The sequence below is a fragment of the Bos taurus genome, chromosome 19, assembly GCF_002263795.3.
Source record: "Bos taurus isolate L1 Dominette 01449 registration number 42190680 breed Hereford chromosome 19, ARS-UCD2.0, whole genome shotgun sequence".
NCBI lineage: Eukaryota > Metazoa > Chordata > Mammalia > Artiodactyla > Bovidae > Bos > Bos taurus.
In genome coordinates this window covers 49,097,581-49,116,554 of record NC_037346.1, presented here as the reverse complement: position 1 = coordinate 49,116,554, position 18,974 = coordinate 49,097,581, and the positions used below count along the sequence as shown (strand labels likewise).

At 40.8% G+C, this 18,974-nt stretch overlaps 1 protein-coding gene across 16 annotated transcripts in view; it reads left to right on the top strand.

Moving 5' to 3' along the window:
• Positions 1–18,974, top strand: part of BPTF (bromodomain PHD finger transcription factor) — a 133,222-nt gene that overhangs the window by 11,828 nt on the left and 102,420 nt on the right. The window lies entirely within an intron of this gene.

The window sequence follows — 18,974 nt, the reverse complement described above, 5'->3', positions numbered from 1 at the left end:
TGTTTTTGTTTTTGTGTATTTGTTTTCTCTTTCACACTTCTATTATTCTCATATGAATCTGTTTTTTGTTTTTTTTTCCCTTTTTTGCCTGTGCCACGAAGCATGTATGATCCTAGTTCCCTGAACAGGGATCGATCCTGTGCCCCCTGCATTGGAAGCGACAAGTTTTAACGACTGGATTGCAAGCAAAGTCCTCTATTTGGTTTCTTAAGGGAAGGTTTCTTCCATCTTTTACTGGGATCTGGAAGTAGGGGTCTGAGGGTGAGTGCCAAGTACCCTGGGAAGCTGGGGGTCAGGTGGCTAGAGTTCACGGTTAGAGTAGGCACCCTTCACTAAATTTCCCTGTTAAAAACCTGAGCAATCTTTTTTTTAAATTGTGGTATAATTGATATAAGGGCTTCCCAGGTGGTACAGTGGTAAAGAATCTGCCTGCCAATGCAGGAGATGCAGGTTGGGTCCCTAGGTCAGGAAGATCCCCTGGAGTAGGAAGTGGCAACCCACTCCAGTTGCCTGAAACATTCCATGGACAGAGGAGCCTGGTGGACTGAGCATACACATGCCCATAATTGATATATAACTTAATTTTAGTTGCAGGTATACAACATAATGATTTGGTATTTCTATATATTGCCAAATGATCGCCACAGTAAGTCTAGTTAACATCTGTCAACATATCAATACATAGTTACACAACATGTTTTTCTCTTGTGATGAGAAATTTTGAGATCTACTCTGTTGCTGCTGCTGCTAAGTCACTTCAGTCGTGTCCAACTCTGTGCGACCCCATAGACGGCAGCCCACCAGGCTCCCCCATCCCTGGGATTCTCCAGGCAAGACCACTGGAGTGGGTTGCCATTTCCTTCTGCAATGCATGAAAGTGAAAAGTGAAAGTGAAGTCGCTCAGTCGAGTCCGACTCTTAGCGACCCCATGGACTGCAGCCTACTAGGCTCCTCCACCCATGGGATTTTCCAGGCAAGAGTACTGGAGTGGGGTGCCATTGCCTTCTCCTATCTACTCTGTTAGCAGCTTTTAAATATACAATACATACACTACATACGCTTTCTTAAGCATAGTTACCATGTTGTACCATACACGTCTGTGACTTACTTGTAACTGCAAGCTTGTGTCTTTTGACTCATCTTCACCCGTTTTGCCCACCCACTATCCCCTGCCTCTGGTAACCATCAGTCTGTTCTCTGTATCTATGAGCTTGTTTGTTGGCTTGTTTTTTAGTTTCCACATATAAGTGAGATCATACTGTATTTGTCTTTTTCTGTCTGACTTTATTTCACTTGGCATAATGTCTTCAGGGTCTGTCCATGTTGTCACAAATGGCAGGATTTCCTTCTTTTTTATGCCTGAATAATATTCCATATTGTGTGTGTGTACACCACATTTTCTGTGTCCATTCATCCATCAATGGACATAAAAGCTATTTCATGTCTCGATTATAAATAAAACTGCTGTAAACATTTACTTATAGCTAAAGAATAATGTTGCAGTGGACATGGAGGTGTAGATATCTTTTTGAGACAGTGATTTCTTTTTCTTGGGATGTATACTCAGAAGTGGAATTGCTGGATCATATGGTAATTCTACTTTTAATTTTTTGAGGAACTTTCATACTGTTTTCCATAGTGGCCTCACCAAGTTATATTCCCACCAGCAGTGGACAAGGGTTTCCTTTTTACCACATCCTTACCAACACTTGTTACTTCTTATCTTTTTGATAATAGCCACAACGACAGGTGTGAGGCGATGTCTCACTGTGGTTCTTTTCTCTTTGTTCTGGTATGTTTTTATCTTTTGTACTTCTTTGTTGTCAATTTACCAAGTGTTGAGAAGAAAAGGATAGTAGTTCATGTTACATATTAATTGTGTGTAAAGTGAAGTCACATTAAGTATTTCTCTACAAAACAGTTTAAAAATAGCTTAACCTAATACTTACTCAGAGTGCAAGGTAATGTGTTAAAAACCTTCATGACACCCAGTGATGGATAAATCGGCCCCTATTCCCAGGAGTTCTCAAGAGTGAATAATAGCACAGTACATAAATATAAAATAACATAGGGCAGGCCATGGTAAATGCTGTAAGAAAAACAAATTAGGGAGAGAAGTCATATTCTATTTGGGAGGTCAGAAATGGGGTCAAGAGCAAGGTTAAATTTGAGATATGTCTCGAAAGTTGGGTAGGATTTCTCCAGGTGGAGATGGAACAGGAAGAGAAAAGGGAGCTGAAAGGTACCAGATGAGAGGAACGTGCACATTCAGACAAGACTGCAGATAAGTGGAGTTTATATTTTGGTCCAACTTCAATAAATGCCAGTTTGAGGAAATTGTACTTAGTAGGCAGTGGGGAGTCATTGAATGTTTTAAAGCTGGAATGTGTCATGATAAAGCTGAGCTTTTTGAAAAAGTAATCTGGCTTTGGTGTATAAAATTTTGGGGGAACAGGAGGGGGCTGATATAAAATAAGGTTCTGTCCTAAGGCTTTACCAAGTAGTTAAGCTCTACTGTACAGTCATTCCTTAGTATCTGTGGGTGGTCGGCTCTAGGACCAACCCCTCACCATGATACTGAAGTCTGCTGGTGCCCAAGACTCCAGTCCTCCGATGCCGAACTCCTGGATATGGAGGGTTGAGTGTGTTTGCTGTGATTACTCGTAGTGACTAAACCTTTACACTAATCTTAGTTCACATTCCTGATTTTTTTTTTTAAGGCTTTACTATGTATTCCTGATGTATTATAAATATATAACATGCGTGCGTGCTCAGTCGCTCAGTCATGTCCGATTCTTTGCAGTCCCATGGACCGTAGCCCACCAGGCTCCTCTGATCATGGAATTTTCCAGGCAGAAATACTGGAGTGGGTTGCCATTTCCTACTCCAAGGGATCTTTCCAACCCAGGGATTGATCCCACGTCTCCTGCATTATTCAGGCAGGTTCTTTACCACTAAGCCGCCTGGGAAGCCTCATTTATATATAACATGTATAGATACTTTATAATAAAAAATGCATTTTCACTGGCAGTGTATGAAAGTGTCTATTTCACCAGCACTGGTTATTTATAAACCAGCTTTGCATTCAGTGGGTTAAAAGCTCTCATTTACATTTTTTTTTTTTTTTAGATTACTCATAAAATCTAATACCTCCGTGGCCTCTGACACCCACATCTCTGAAGTCATGGTTTCCTTCCTGTGTTTTAACTCATGGATGAGTGACTCCTTGAACCCCTCTTGGAAGTCCTATAGGCACATCTAATTCCACATGTTCCAAATAGAGTTCATGCTTTAATGACTGCTCCCGACCTCCCATTTCCTTCTCAGTTAATAATGGCACTGCCCACTGAATTGCCCAAGTCAGAAGTGAGGAAGTGACAGATTCCTCCCTGTGCCTCACCCTCCATTTGCAGGCTTGTCACCAGCTCTTGTTCAGTTTACATCTTATGTCTCTTTTAAATATCTTTCAGTTCTCTTGTCCATCCGTGCTAATGGTAACCTGAATCAGGCCTTCTTTATCCTGTACTTGGTCTCTCAAGGAACCAGCCTGCCTGCCTGGTCTCCTTTTTTCCATTCATCTCTCGTTTCCATCTTCCAGGTACATACTGCTCTGCTCTGAGACAAAGCTGACTATGTTATGCCCTTTCTTATAAATCTTCTGTGGGAAAATGAGTATGTGTGTTAGTGTATGTGGATAGTTCTGACTTGACTTTTGCTTCCTCTGCCGGCCTCATGTTCTGTTGCTTCGCTGAATTGTTCATTTATTTAAAAAATACCTGTTGAGAACCTGCTGTGTTCCAAGCACTCTGTGAGATAAAGCCGCAAACAAAGCAGATGTGGCCCCTGCCCTGAATCCACAGGGGAAGGTAGCCAGTGTATCAGTGAGAGAAGTGCTTCCAGAGGGGGCGAGTAACAGTGACTTTGTGGTGTGTGTATATGGGGGGCTGTCACAAAAGCCTCCTTAAAGAGGTAACAGTTGAGTTCAGAATTGAAGCAGCTGGGGTAGGGGAAGAGAAAGAGGACTCTAGGCCATATGATCATTGCATGAAATAGACTGGAGGGAAAACCATGAAGGATCAGAGTGATGTGATCAGATGAGTGTTGTTTCCCGCCCCCCCTCTGGCTATAGGCTAGAGGATGAATTGGAGTTGGATAAGAATTAATGAAGGAAATTAGGCAGCTGAAATAAACCAGGTGATAGATTTTATACCTTGGAGAGAAATATTAAAAAAAATAATCGGTTGGCCAAAAAGTTCATTTGGTTTTTTTCATAACATCGTACAGAAAGACCCAGACAAACTTTTTGGCCAACCCAGTAATTTAGGACTTAGAATGACACATCTCGGTGATAGACGGGTTAGATGGGGTATGGTCAAAGTTGACTTGACTTCTAAATCTCCTTTGTTTTTTTGTTCACAACTTATTTCTCTTCACCTTAAATTTGACTGTCAAGCAGTACTGAATTTCTCTGTAAAAGTTCCCCTCACACTGTGCTTCTGTGCTGTGCTCAGTTGCTCAGTATGTCTGACTCTTTGTGACCCCATGGACAGTAGCCCGCCAGGCTCCTCAGTCTGTGGAATTTTCCAGGCAAGAATACTGGAGTGGATTGCCATTTCCTACTCCAGGGGATCTTCCTGACCCGGGAATTGAACTTGTATGTCTTGTGTCTCGTGCGTTAGCAGGCCGATTCTTTACCATTGCACCCCCCGGGAAGGCCTCCCCTCACACACCTTCCAGTTACTCACTGCTGTGATGTTCACTCCCAGTCAGCCATCCATAGCCTACCCAGCTTGCCTTCTCTGGTCACCATTCCCTTGTCCTTAGGCGGGACTGAGTTCTTTTATCTCTCCCCTACCCCCCCAGGACTGTATGCATTTATATATTGTTCAGTTTCCAAGTATTTGAGGGTTTTCAGAGGTGTCTTTCTTTCTGTTACTTTTTTCTAACTTAATTTCATTGTGTTCATATGACTGTACTTTTGTAAAGCATCTTTAAAGGTTTGTTTTGTGCCCCCAAATGTTGTTTGTCTAGGTGAATGTTCCAAGTGTACTTAGAAAGAAGGTGCATTCTTCTGCTGGTGGGTAGAGTGTTCCTGAAGAGTCAGGTTAGGCTGGTTGCAGTGTAAAGGTCTTCTGTATCCTTGCTAATTTTCCACCGGCCTGTTCTGTTGATTACCAAGAGAGAAATGTTGACGTCTACAATTACTGTCACAGATTTGCCTATTTCTCTCTGGAATTCTGTTAAGTTTTCATGTATTAATATTTTGAGGTTCTGTTATTAAGTCCATAAACATTTAGGGAGGATTATTCAATCCCTTCATCATTACACCTTTTTTTTTTTTTTTTTTAAGTATTTATTTATTTGGCTACACGAGGTCTTAGTTGCAGCACGACAACTCTTAGTTGGGACATGTGGGATCCAGTTCCCTGAGAGGGACTGAACCCAGGCCCCCTGCATTAGGAGCACAGAGCTTAGCCACTGGACCACCAGGGAAGTCCCCATCATTTTATCTATATTTGTTAAGACATTCTGCTGAAATGGACTGTAATTATGTGGCTGTCTCCTTGGTTAGAGCCTGCGTTAGAGCAGGGAGGGTCTCATTCATCTCTCGCCTCTCAGCACCACCTCTGTCTCTAGTATGCAGTAGGCAGCACCGGTAATTGTTGAATTGCGTGTTAAAAAAAAAAAACCTGGATTCTTTTCACTCTTAGTTTTGCCCTGTCCAGTATGGCAGCCACTAGCCATGTGGGGCTATTTAAATTAAGTAAAATTCAGACTTCAGTTCTTCATTGGCACTAGCTACATTTCCCATGCCCAGGAGCACGGGATGTAGAACATTTGGGTCATTTCTTACCATCACAGAAAGTTCCCTTGGGCTGAGTGGTTTGTTGTAGTCGGTCTGCTTCTGCTAGACTGTGGGAGTTTATCCCTTTTCCTCTGGCTTTGTATTTGCTCTGAATCCTGCGTGGCCTGGGTTAGCCCCCGCACTCTGACTGTGGTTCTCTGTTAAGCCTGTCAGCAAAGCATTATTTGTCCATGTGATGGTGTTGAATTTCTGGAGTTAGATTTGGACTCATCTTTGGGAAGATGGCATCATTTGTTGTTCTTTCTGGGAGGGAAAGAGGAGAGACAGTCAGCTAACCTTTAGTTTTAAAAAAATCTGTCATGGTCCTGAGAAAATTAAGTGAAGTCATAGATGTAAGAAGGGAAAAAAGAATTAAAATTCTTCAGAGATTTTTAGATGAGACATTTAGTTTGACAACTAAGAGAATTCCGTATTGTAAAAGTCTGAAAGTTGGTTTGTGAACTGAGTACCGAGAGGTCATCTTAGTTTGCTGCTGCTGCTGCTGCTGCTGCTGCTGCTGCTAAGTCGCTTCAGTCATGGCTGACTCTGTGTGACCCCATAGACGGCAGCCCACCAGGCTCCCCCATCCCTGGGATTCTCCAGGCAAGAACACTGGAGTGGGTTGCCATTTCCTTCTCCAGTGCATGAAAGTAAAAAGTGAAAGTGAAGTCACTCAGTCGTGTCCGACTCTTAGTGACCCCATGGACTGCAGCCCACCAGGCTCCATCCATGGGATTTTCCAGGCAAGAGTACTGGAGTAGGGTGCCATTGCCTTCAATTGTCTGAGTTCTGTATAAAACCTCTTTCTCAGGAGTCTCTGGACAAATGACTTAACTACTTTAATAGTTTTCAAGGAAAAGACATCACTTTTGGGGTGGGATTCTTTTGTTATTAAAGTGATGTTAAATTGTAATTATGGAGCCTCAGCACATTTGCCAAGAAACCTGATGCTTAGACTCTTCTCTCCTCATGGATGTGCCCTAGAATTCATTCACTTGGGAGACTGCCTGGCCGAGTGATTCATGCTGAATGACTGTGTTCAGTAGGTGCACTTTCTGCGTTTTACTGTCATGGCTTCCTCCTTGATTTCAGTATGCTAACGTTGCCTCCTTTGAGGTCTGTTAATAGTATATCCTATTTATGGAACTTAAAAAGCATTTCAGAAACGCACACATTAATCTGTGAGGAATTTCTCATCTTGTCCTTTTTCCTTCTAATGCTTGCATGGCTATATCAAGACTTGTCTGAGGAGATAGTCTGGCATTTAAAATAGCTAATAAAATGTTAAACTTTCCTATCAGTGCAGTTTTCCCTGTTCTTCTAGACATCAGAATTCTTTCACACACTCCTTGAAGTCTTAATAAATTACCCTTTTCTCCAACTTAGGACCATAATCTGCTTTCAAAGTATTATTCAAATAATAAAAAAATTGAAAAATGATTTTACTGTAATTTCAGATACATATTTGAGCTTTTTAGTTTGAATTATCTGGGTGAAATACCTCAGATTTCTGATTCTCTGTAAACTTGGAAGATTGCCTTTATCCAGATATATTATTGTCCTTAATTATAAATAACTTGAGTTATAAATCCTCCCTGCATTTTAGGAGAAACCTAACCGTGGGAGATTGTGTATGGCAGGGGTCACAAACTTGAATGCTGCAGAGTCCAAGTGAATTAAAGATGTGAAGTGGCCTTTTTTTTTCCCTTTACTAATAGTGCATAATTGCAATTGGTGTTAAAGTTTATTTGCCTTGAAAAGCTAGCCCTTTGGAATTTTAGGCCCTTTTTGCTTTTACAGACAGTGCTGTTCTAAATGTGCTAGAGATGTATCTTTAGTCACCCAGACTGGTGTTTCTATAAGGTAGATCCCTAAGATAAGATTGTTGGGTCGCATTTAATAGGCTGAGCCAGGTTATACTCTCATTACCTATTTGTTTTTAGACCTTCCCCAATCTGTGTTTATGTGGCTTTTAAATGGATTTTTTCTGGAACTTACCGAAGTTTACTCAGATCTTTAGCAGGTGTTCTTGGATATAGACTAGGCCCAAAGTCCTTTCCTCATCAACTTATTGGTAAATATACTTACTTGTAATACGAGAGCCTGAGGTTTAGCTCCTGAACTATGTCTCTGACAGTTATCTGACCAAGTGGGAATGGAATTCTTTATTGCTCCTTAGCTTGAATTTGACCTTCTAGAAGCCATTCCTCTGTGACTAGATGATCCTAGTGGGCAAGGAATTGGCAAACTTTCTCTTATAAAGTGCTGGATAGTAAATATTGTGGTCTTTGTGGGCTAGACTGTTTCTGCTGTAACTACTCAACCCTGCCATTGTAGCATGGTAACAACTGGAGACGAGCATGGCTGTGTTTGAATAAAACTTTATTTATAAAAACAGCCTTTGGCTGGCCAGTTTGCCAACCCCTTTCTGAGCTCTTGAGGTCCATTCATCTGTGATTTGGATAACTAGGTTAGGAAAAGACCTTTGAATTTTTAAAATACCAGTTGAAAGTCTAGTAAGAACTTCAGTTTTTAATTTTTACTTTTTATCAGGAAAGAACTACAGAAAACTTAGAAGACTCAGAAGATAGCACTAATAGTTTGGTCACTCCTTACATAACCAGCTTTGTGTGGATGTGTGTGTATTTATATGAGGAATACTTATTTGTGCATAGAAATGTACCTTTTAAAAACAAAAACTAGATAATGCATAATCTTTTCCCTTATCCCATGAGATCTTAGTATGTCTTTAAATAATGTGTCTATGAAAATGTCTGCTCTCATGGAGTCATGGATTTTAAAGATCAGTTTTGTATTTAGCCACCTCTTTTCTGATTGTTTCTAATAGCTTATTTGTTGGGTTGGATTTTCCAGGAATAAAGTTGCATCATTTTCAAACGTGAATCATGTGCATACATCTGCTATTCTTATGTTTATTTCTCCTTTTTTTTTTTCCTTTTCAAATTGCATTACCTACCATCTCCAAAGCAATGTTAAATACTAGTTGAAATGAGAAGCATCTTCGTGTTCTTTCTAAATTCAATGAGACTGATGCTAATATTTCACTGTTAATTGTTACGCTATGACTTTTTTGCCTTTTGCTGTAAGCGTATAGGGATATTTCATTTTGGTTTTGAATTTAAGTGCATTGTTGCTTGTGTAATGTGCTTGCAGTTTCTTCTGGTCTGTGGCTTGTGTTTCTTTCTTTTAACTGTCTAATCCATGAGCACATTTTGTCTCTCCATTAATTCAAGTCTTTGATCTCTTTCATCACTGTTTTTTTTTGTTGTTCTAATCATACTGGTCCTGTTCATATTATTCCGTTGTACCTAAATCTCTCATGAGTTTTGGTGCTATTATATCTGGTGCTTATTTTTTTTAATTTGAACGTGGGGGCTTCCCTGGTGGTTCGGTAGTTAGGACTCTGTGCGTCCAACGCAGAGGGCAGGATTTGATCCCTGATTGGAAAACTAAGATGCCGCATGCCTCATGGTACGACCAGAAGAAGAAGAATTTGAATTTCCACTTATTAATTGTTATAATAAAAATATAATTGATTTTTGTGTATTGATCTTTGTGACCTTGTTAAACTCAACTGCTAGTCTGGTAGATTTTTGCGGGGGTGGCAGTTTTCTTGGGATTTTCTACATAGGTTATCATGTAGTCTGGCAAATAGAGATGGTTTTATGTTTCCTTTTCCAAGCTGAATTTTCTTTTTTTTAATTGAAGTATAATTGATGTACAATATTGTGTTAGTTTCAGGTGTGTAGCAAAGTGATTCAGTATATCAGTATATTCAGTGTATCAATTTTTTTTTCTTTTTTATTCTTTTCCATTATAGTTATTACAAGATATTGAATGCAGTTCCCTCTGCTATACAGTAAATCCTTGTTTATTTTATGTATGATGGTGTGTGTCTGTTAATCCCATACTCCCATTTATCTCTGCCCCCTTTCCCCTTTGGTCAGCATACGTTTGTTTTGTATGTCTGTTAGTCTGTTTCTGTTTGGTAAACAAGTTAATTTGTATTATTTTTTTAGATTCCACATAGAAGTGGTGTTTTATAATATTTGTCTTTCTCTGACTTACTTCACTTAGTCTGATAAATCTCTAGGTTCATCTATGCTGCTTCAAATGGCATTATTTCTTTTCTTTTTTTTAATGGCTGAGTAAGAATACTCTGTTGTGTATATATTACCACATCTTTATCCATTCATCTCTTGGTGGCCGTTTAAGTTGCTTAAGTCTTGGCTACTATAAAAATTGGCTTCTATTTAACTTCATATGTCAGAGTATGACTAAATGTTTAAAAAATGAAATCACTTGAGATTTGTTTTATGACTCAGAATATTGTCTGTTTAGGTGACTGTTCCATATGTACAAGGAAGGAAGATTCTGCTGCTGTTGGGTAGAGTGTTCCTCAAATGTTAATTAGGTCAGGTGTGTTGATACTGTTGTTAAAGTCTTCCATATCCTTGTGGATTTTCCATCTACTTGTTCTGTTGATTACTAAGAGAGGAGTGTTGAAATTTACAAGCATTGTCACAGATTTGTTCTCTGTCTCCTTGCAGTTTTGTATGTTTATACTTCATGTATTTTGTGATTCTGTTGTTAGATTCATAAACATTTAGGGTTGTTTGCCTTCTTGATTATTTGACCTCTTTATTGTTATGAAATGACCTTCTTTACTCTGGTAATAGTCTTTGCTTAAAATCTACTGTTTGATATTAATATAACAAATTCAGCTTCACTCTTTTTGAATAGAGAGTTAGCATGGTATATCTTTTTCCACCCTTGTACTTTTAAGTCTACTATGTCATATTTTAAAGGGGTTCCTTGTTTTTTAATCCAGTCTTATGACAGTGAATTTAGATTATTTACATTAAATATATTTATTTTTTTCTTTTTGGCTGCACTGCAGGGCTTGTGGGATCTTAGTTCCCCAACCAGGGATTGAACACTGGCCCTCGGCAGTGAAAGGGCTGTAGTCCTAACCATTGGACCGTGGCCTGCCAGGGAATTCCCATCTTTTTCCTTTTTTTTTGGTTCCTCTGTTTCCTCTCTTTCCTGCCTCCTTTTTGCATTAGTTGAATATTGTCCTATTTTAATTTATTAGCTTTTTGGTTATATCTGTGCTACTTTTTTAGTGGTTCCTCTAGGAATTGCAAAATACTTACCTACTTAGTTTTTTATTCCTGTAGGTAAATAAAGTGTCAGAACCACAAAGGTTCACTTATCCTAGTCCCGTCCCCAATGCTGTCACATATATGTCTATAGTTGGCCCTTTTTATTTATGGGGGACTGATTCCCAGGACCCCTGCAGGTAATCAACATCTCCAGATGTCAAGTCCCCTGATAAGGTGGCGCAGTACAGTCGGCCTTCTGTATCAGCCTCTGTTTACACTGAAAGCCCCACTGGACGTTGTGACAGTTTTTCGCTCTCAACCATTATACTATTTCAAAGCGCTTAAGAGTTGAAACTACCTTTTTTTGTTTGTTTTTTAATTTGTTGCTCTTCCTTTGTTCCTGAAAGTCCAGTTTTCACTCTGGTATTATTTCTGTTTGTTTTACTATTTTTACCATTTGTTTTAAAGCAGGATTTCAGGCATCAAATTCTTGTAGTTTTTCTTTATCTGAAATGTTTTAATTTTTCCTGAATTGTTGAAGGGTATTTTTGAAGGTTATAGAATTCTGGGTTGATACTTCTGTAAGCACTTTAAAGCTGTTCCACCCTTTGCAGTTATTTGAATTATTGTTCTCTCGTGCGTATTGTTGTTTTCTATTGCTGTTTGTAGGTTTTCCCTCAGCTGTATGTTCTGGGATCCTTCCATACTATGGCTTGCAGGGGCCCCCTTTGCTTGATCTCCTGGCCAGAAAGATGTGATTTCTTTGTAGTTTCTGTAATTTGAGCCTCCCTTGAGGCAGGGGCCAGAAAGGGCGGGGGGAGTAAAATCACAAACCTGGGGTTTCCCTCTTACTTTTCAGCTCCGGGGGACCCTTTCGTCAGTTTTATGCCCGAAAGACAGGGTTTCTCTGTGTTTTTTTCTGTTCATGTTTCTTGCCACGATCCACTGTGAGCTGCTTCTATTCCAGGAGAAAAAATAGGGAAACAAGCCTCTGCTTGTTGTTGGTTGTTGCTTCCTCTAAGTTTCGACTCTCCTAGCCAGTCCTTGTGCTTTTACCCCACCCCCCACCCCGCCCCCAGCCCCCAGTGCTTTGGTGGTTGCTTCTTCTTTACTCTGTCCAGAGGTTTTAGTTGCAGCTTGGTGGAACCCTTGGCTCTAGTGAGCTTATGCCATCTTGACTTGGCTTTGGGCCACATTCTTCTTAGGAGCTGCATGGTGTTCCCTTGTGCGGAAGTACAATATAATAGTCTTTTTATTTTAGTCAGTTCCTTATTGGTGGATGTTTAAATTATTTACAGCTTCTGGCTGTTGCAAACAGTACCAAAATGAATGTATATGTACATATGTTATATGGTGAATTCTTAGAAAGGGAATTGCTGGATTAAAAAGTATGTATTATTCTGTAATTTTTCATAGATACTTAAACATAGTATGCTTCTGGATTTTACTTGCCATTTTAAAAAAGGATTTATTTATTTTAATGTTTAGCTGCACTGGGTCTTTGCTGATGCTCACGAGCTTTCTCTAGTTGCAGTGAGTGGGGGGGCTTCTCTTTGTTGCAGTGCGTGGGGGGCTTTCTCTAGTTGCGGTGAGTGGGGGGCTTCTCTTCGTTGCAGTGAGTGGGGGGGCTTCTCTTCGTTGCAGTGTGTGGGGGGCTTTCTGTAGTTGCTGTGAGTGGGGGGCTTCTCTTCGTCACAGTGAGTGGGGGGCTTCTCTTCGTTGCAGTGCGTGGGGGGCTTTCTCTAGTTGCGGTGAGTGGGGGGCTTCTCTTCATTGCAGTGCGTGGGTGGCTTTCTCTAGTTGCAGTGAGTGGGGGGCTTCTCTTCGTTGCAGTGCGTGGGGGGCTTTCTCTAGTTGCTGTGAGTGAGGGGCTTCTCTTCGTTGCAGTGCGTGGGGGGCTTTCTCTAGTTGCTGTGAGTGGGGGCCTTCTCTTCGTTGCAGTGCGTGGGGGGCTTTCTCTAGTTGCTGTGAGTGAGGGGCTTCTCTTCGTTGCAGTGCGTGGGGGGCTTTCTCTAGTTGCTGTGCGTGGGGGGCTTCGTTGCAGTGGGGGGACGTCTCATAGTGGTGGCTTCTGTGTTGCAGAGCACAGGCTGTAGGTGTGGGGTCTTCAGTAGTTGCGACGTGTGGGCTCAGGAGTTGTGGCCCAGGGGGCTTAGTTGCCCCACGGCATGTGGGATCCTCCTGGACCACGGATTGAACCAGTGTCCCCTGCATTGCAAGGTGGATTCTTAACCACTGGACCATCAGGGAAGACCTTATTTGCCATTTTTAAAATGTATTTTAAATTTTAGTTTAATAACTATGATTGGCCCATCATTTCTTTTGTGGAAGGGAAGGTGCTTCTCTTTGTTAGGTTTTGGTGTCACTGTTATCCTGGATTTTTTAAAAAGGACTTTTAAAATATTTTCCTTTTCTGCCCTCTGAAATATATTGAAAACCATCTGAGCTGTTCTACGGATAAGAGTTCACTAATATCTTCCTCAGTTTCTCCTATCATTATTGGTTTGTTTTCTGGTTTTTTTTTTCCTATTTTTGATTTAGTTTTGGTGTTCAGTAATTCTTTGACAGTTGTCCTTACACTCAGGGTTTAGACTTCATTAGCATCATTTTAATAGCTTCCGTACCTGTGGTGGTTCTCGTATATCATCACCAATTTTATTTTTTGTACTCAGTCCCACCTTTAAAAAATTTTTTTAATTGGAAGAAAATTGCTTTAAATGTGTTGGTTTTTGCCGTACAACAACACAGATCAGCCATGATTATACATACATCCGCTCCCTCCCTTCCTCCTACCCCACGACTCTAGGTCGTCACAGAGCACCAGGCTGGGCTCCCTGCGTACTCCCATACCATCTCACCAGCCATCTGTTTTACACAGGGTGGTGTATTTATGCTACCTTCTCCTTTCGTCCCGCTCTTTTCTTCCCTCACTGTGTCCAGAAGTCCATTCGCTCTACCTGCATCTCCGTTCCTTCCCTGCAGTTAGGCTCATCAATACCACTTTTCTAGGTTCCATGTATATGTGTCAGTATACTATGTTTATTTTTCTCTTTCTGACTTACTTCACTCTGTATTAGAGGCTCTAAATTCATCCGCCTCACTGGAACGGACTCAGATTGTTCGTTCTTTGTCATGACCGAGCAGTGTTCCCCTGTCCGTCTGTATCACATCTTCTCTGCCGTTCGCCTGTTGATGCGCATCCAGGTTGCCTCCATGTCCTGCTGTTGGAAGTGTGCTGCTGTGAACACTGGGCGCACATGTCTTTTCCAGTTATGGTTTTCTCAGGTATATGCCCAGTAGTGGGATTGCTGGCTCATAGTTCCCACCTTTTTTTGATGAGGTTAGTTCTGGTTGGGCCCTGTAGATTGCCTCTGACTGTGCGCTTCACTGTTCCACTTCCTCTTTGTGGACACTTGAATTTATGACCGCGTTCACCTTTCAGTCTCCTACATCCGTTAAGGTTCAAAAAAGAAGTGTCTTAAAGGCTCTTGCTACTACTCTGTTTCTGTCTGGTTCTCCTTGGAGTTTTTATAGTTGTGCTTTATGTTGTTTGATTGTGTGATGCCAGTTTATTTGGTTTATTAATTCATGCAGCAGCTAACTCAGGAATCTACCACGGGCCAAGCACTGTCATAAGTACTAGGCCTGACAAGTCCAACAAAAATTGTCCTGGCCATTGTGGCGGTTTCAGTCTAGTGGAGGCATATGTTAATTGAATGAAACTCTTTAAGAGTTGAAAATGTGATAAAATACTATGAGGGAAAAGATTTGAATGAATGAGGAGCTGGCTGCTTGAAGAAGTGGGAGGGAGTATCCTAGACAGAGAGAACAGCTGTGGGGAGGCAGAAAGCTTTGCGAGGTCCAGGAGGCCAGTGTTACTGAAGCCGAAAGGAAGGGAGGGTGGCTGAGGTTGGAGCAGTCGGCAGGGCCCACCTCACGGAGGGCCTTCTGGGTCTCAGGAAGGAGTTTGGATTGTAATCCAAGTACGGTGGGGACCACTGAAAGGCTGAAAGTTGAGGACTGACACAGTTCAGTCATATTTGCTTTTTATTAAGTTGTTCATGACTTCTATATCTTCATTGTAGACTGCATCCTTTATCATTACAAAATGTTTGTTTAATTTAGGGATTTAAAAATTCTGCTTACTATGAACAAAGCTAGTGGAGGTGATGGAATTCCAGTGGAGCTATTTCAAATCCTGAAAGATGATGCTATAAAAGTGCTGCACTCAATATGCCAGCACATTTGGAAAACTCAGCAGTGGCCACAGGACTGGAAAAGGTCAGTTTTCATTCCAATCCCGAAGAAAGGCAATGCCAAAGAATGCTCAAACTACCGCACAATTGCCCTCATCTCACACGCTTGTAAAGTAATGCTCAAAATTCTCCAAGCCAGGCTTCAGCAATACGTGAACTTCAGATGTTCAAGTGGGTTTTAGAAAAGGCAGAGGAACCAGAGATCAAATTGCCAACATCCGCTGGATCATGGAAAAAGCAATAGAGTTCCAGAAAAACATCTATTTCTGTTTTATTGACTATGCCAAAGCCTTTGACTGTGGATCACAATAAACTGGAAAATTCTGAAAGAGATGGGAATACCAGACCAACTGACCTGCCTCTTGAGAAACCTATATGCAGGTCAGGAAGCAACAGTTAGAGCTGGACATGGAACAACAGACTGGTTCCAAATAGGAAAAGGAGTACGTCAAGGCTGTATATTGTCACCCTGTTTATTTAACTTCTATGCAGAGTACATCATGAGAAAGGCTGGACTGGAAGAAGCACAAGCTGGAATCAAGATTGCTGGGAGAAATATTAATAACCTCAGATATGCAGATGACACCACCCTTATGGCAGAAAGTGAAGAGGAACTAAAAAGCCTCTTGATGAAAGTGAAAGAGGAGAGTGGAAAAGTTGGCTTAAAGCTCAACATTCAGAAAACGAAGATCATGGCATCTGGTTCCATCACTTCATGGGAAATAGATGGGGAAAGAGTGGAAACAGTGTCAGACTTTATATTTTGGGGCTCCAAAATCACTGCAGATGGTGATTGCAGCCATGAAATTAGAAGACTCTTACTCCTTGGAAAGTTATGACCAACCTAGATAGCATATTCAAAAGCAGAGACTTTGCCAACAAAGGTCTGTCTAGTCAAGGTTATGGTTTTTCCAGTAGTCACGTATGGATGTCAGAGTTGGACTGTGAAGAAAGTTGAGCGCCAAAGAATTGATGCTTTTGAACTGTGGTGTTGGAGAAGACTCTCGAGAGTCCCTTGGATTGCAAGGAAATCCAACTAGTCCAGTCTAAAGGAGATCAGTCCTGGGTGTTCTTTGGAAGGAATGATGCTAAAGCTGCAACTCCAGTACTTTGGCTACCTCATGCGAAGAGTTGACTCATTGGAAAAGACTCTGATGGTGGGAGGGATTAGGGGCAGGAGGAGAAGGGGACACCAGAGGATGAGATGGCTGGATGGCATCACTGACTCGATGGACGTGAGTCTAGGTGAACTCCGGGAGTTGGTGATGGACAGGGAGGCCTGGCGTGCTGTGATTCATGGGGTCGCAGAGTCGGACACGACTGAGCGACTGAACTGACCTGAAACTTTTATGAACCCTTTTTGTTTTCATTTTCTACCTGGGACATCCTGTTGAAAATAGCTAGTAGGAGGTTGGTTGGAAATAATGTCTCTGGGGTTATGAAGAGAGGTCTGGGTAGAGAAATGCATTTAGAAGTCATTGATATTTGGGTGGTAATTGAGTCCACTGATAATTAAGGGAAAGCAGGAGAATCTGTTGAGGACTAAACTTTGGGGAATTAAGAGAGATGTATGGCAGAGGAACACCAGTCAGGGACAATGAATCGTTTGGCAGAAGGAAGTTTAGAAGGGTGTTGTGGCCAAATATGTCAGATGTTTTCAGAGACAGGCTGGATAAAACAGGTGATACGTTATAGCGCTTTCTGTCTCACCTATCAGTTGATGTTGAGTTTGCAGTTAATTTAATAACCTTATTTAATCTTAGTCTATATTTAGACTATAACATGATGCTTCCTGTTAGCTTATGTATTGAAAAAATTAAAACAAATCATTGAAGCAGTTAAAAGTAAGAAACTGTAGAACATATTTTCTAAACACTACATAATTTCAAATATGCAGAAAAGCTGAAAGAATAGTACAGTGAACACCCAGTATACCTTTCTCTTGAATTCACCAATTTTTTAAAAAACATTTTTGCTATATTTACTTTCTCAGTCTTTTAAATTTTTCTTTTTGCTGAACTGTTTGACAGTAAATTGCAGGCATCATGACATTTCACTTCTAGATTCTGCAGCATACTCAAGACATTTAATTTAACACAGATATAATATTCCATTTCAAATTTTCCTAATTGCCCTTTACTGCTGTTTTGTCTTTTTGTTTATCCAGGATTCATTCAAGGGTCATGTGTTGCTTTTAGCTGACATCTCTTTTGTTCCTTTAATCTAAAGCTGTCCTGTCACTTTTGGAGAGGGAAAGGTTCTTTTGTGACAATGACTTTTTGTTTTTTTTGGCCACATCGTTCAGCTTGTAGGATCTTAGTTCCCTGACCAGGAATCAAACCCAGCCCCTCAGCAGAGGAAGCATGGAGTCCTAACCACTGGGTCACCGGGGAATCCCCAGCAATGACATTTCTTAATTGTCTAGGCCAGTTGTCTTCAGAGCGTCTCACTGTTTGGGTTTATCTGATTGCTTGTTATAGACTCAGTTTAGATGTTTTTGGTGGGAATTCTGTGTAAGTGATGTTGTGTCTTCCTTTGCGCGTCTCAGCAGAAGGCATGTCATCAGTTTGTCCCATTATTGACAATAAGTTTGATCACTTTGTAAAGGTTGAGTCTGCCTTTTAAAGGTTCCTTTCCCTTTGAAAGGAACAGGTAATTTATGAGGTGATATTATGGTGAGAATATCCCATTGCCCATCAGGCTCTCACCCAGTGGTTTTAGCATTCATTCAGGCCTTGCCTGAATCGGTTATTACACTCATGATTGCATAATGATTTTTTTCTGATTTTTCATTCTTTCATATATTAGCATTTGAAGAGCTCTCCCTTCCTTTCTTTTGAGTGTTACTGTGGACTGAGATTCTTTTTTAATTCATTGTGAAAACTTAAGAGATTTTTATGTCATAATAGTTTTTGTGCCAGATATTTAAGAAGCAAGATTCTTTGGTAATGTTACTTATAATGTTTCTGAACTGTTCTAGAAACGTTTTATTTGGAGAAGAAACTAAAGAGGTATAATACTATGTAAAATTTTTATTTTTCAAAGGCTAAAAGAGATTAGTAAATGAATTCTTCAACTTTTGTTGAAGCCAGAATTTCACCTTTTCTACTGTAGTGAAATTTCTTGACTATACAGAAAGTAGCATATTCAGAAATGGTTGAAGAACCATTGAGTTCAGTGGTAAGTCCCACTCCAGTATCCATGGGCAGAGGAGCCTGGTGGGCTACAGTCCATGGGGTTGCAGAGTCGGACCCAACTGAGCTCATAGTGGTGCTGATTTTCAGGGGCTTCCTTGGTGGCTCAGATGGTAAAGGATCCGCCTGCAATGCAGAGACCTGGGTTAGATCCCTGGGTGGGTGAGATCCCCTGGAGAAGAGAATGGCTGCCCACTCCAATATTCTTGTCTGGAGAATCCCATGGACAGAGGAGCCTGGTGGGCTGCTATCCATGGAGTCGCAAAGAGCTGGACACGACTGAACAACTAAGCATACTATGGAAGTAAACTTCTCAAATATAAGAAACTTTCCTCTGAAAATAATTAGAAAATATTTCAGGCATTCAAATAAGTTTGACAAATAAGATAATGTACACTCTTTAACACCCTAGCCAGATTTCGTAAATACTGACATTTGCTCCGTATTTGTTCCAGTTCTGTCTATTTTAAGAGAATATTAGAGGTTAACATTCTCTCTCCTTTTCCCTTCCTTGCTCCTCCAGAGGTATTTATTTTCCTGAAGTTGGTGTGTT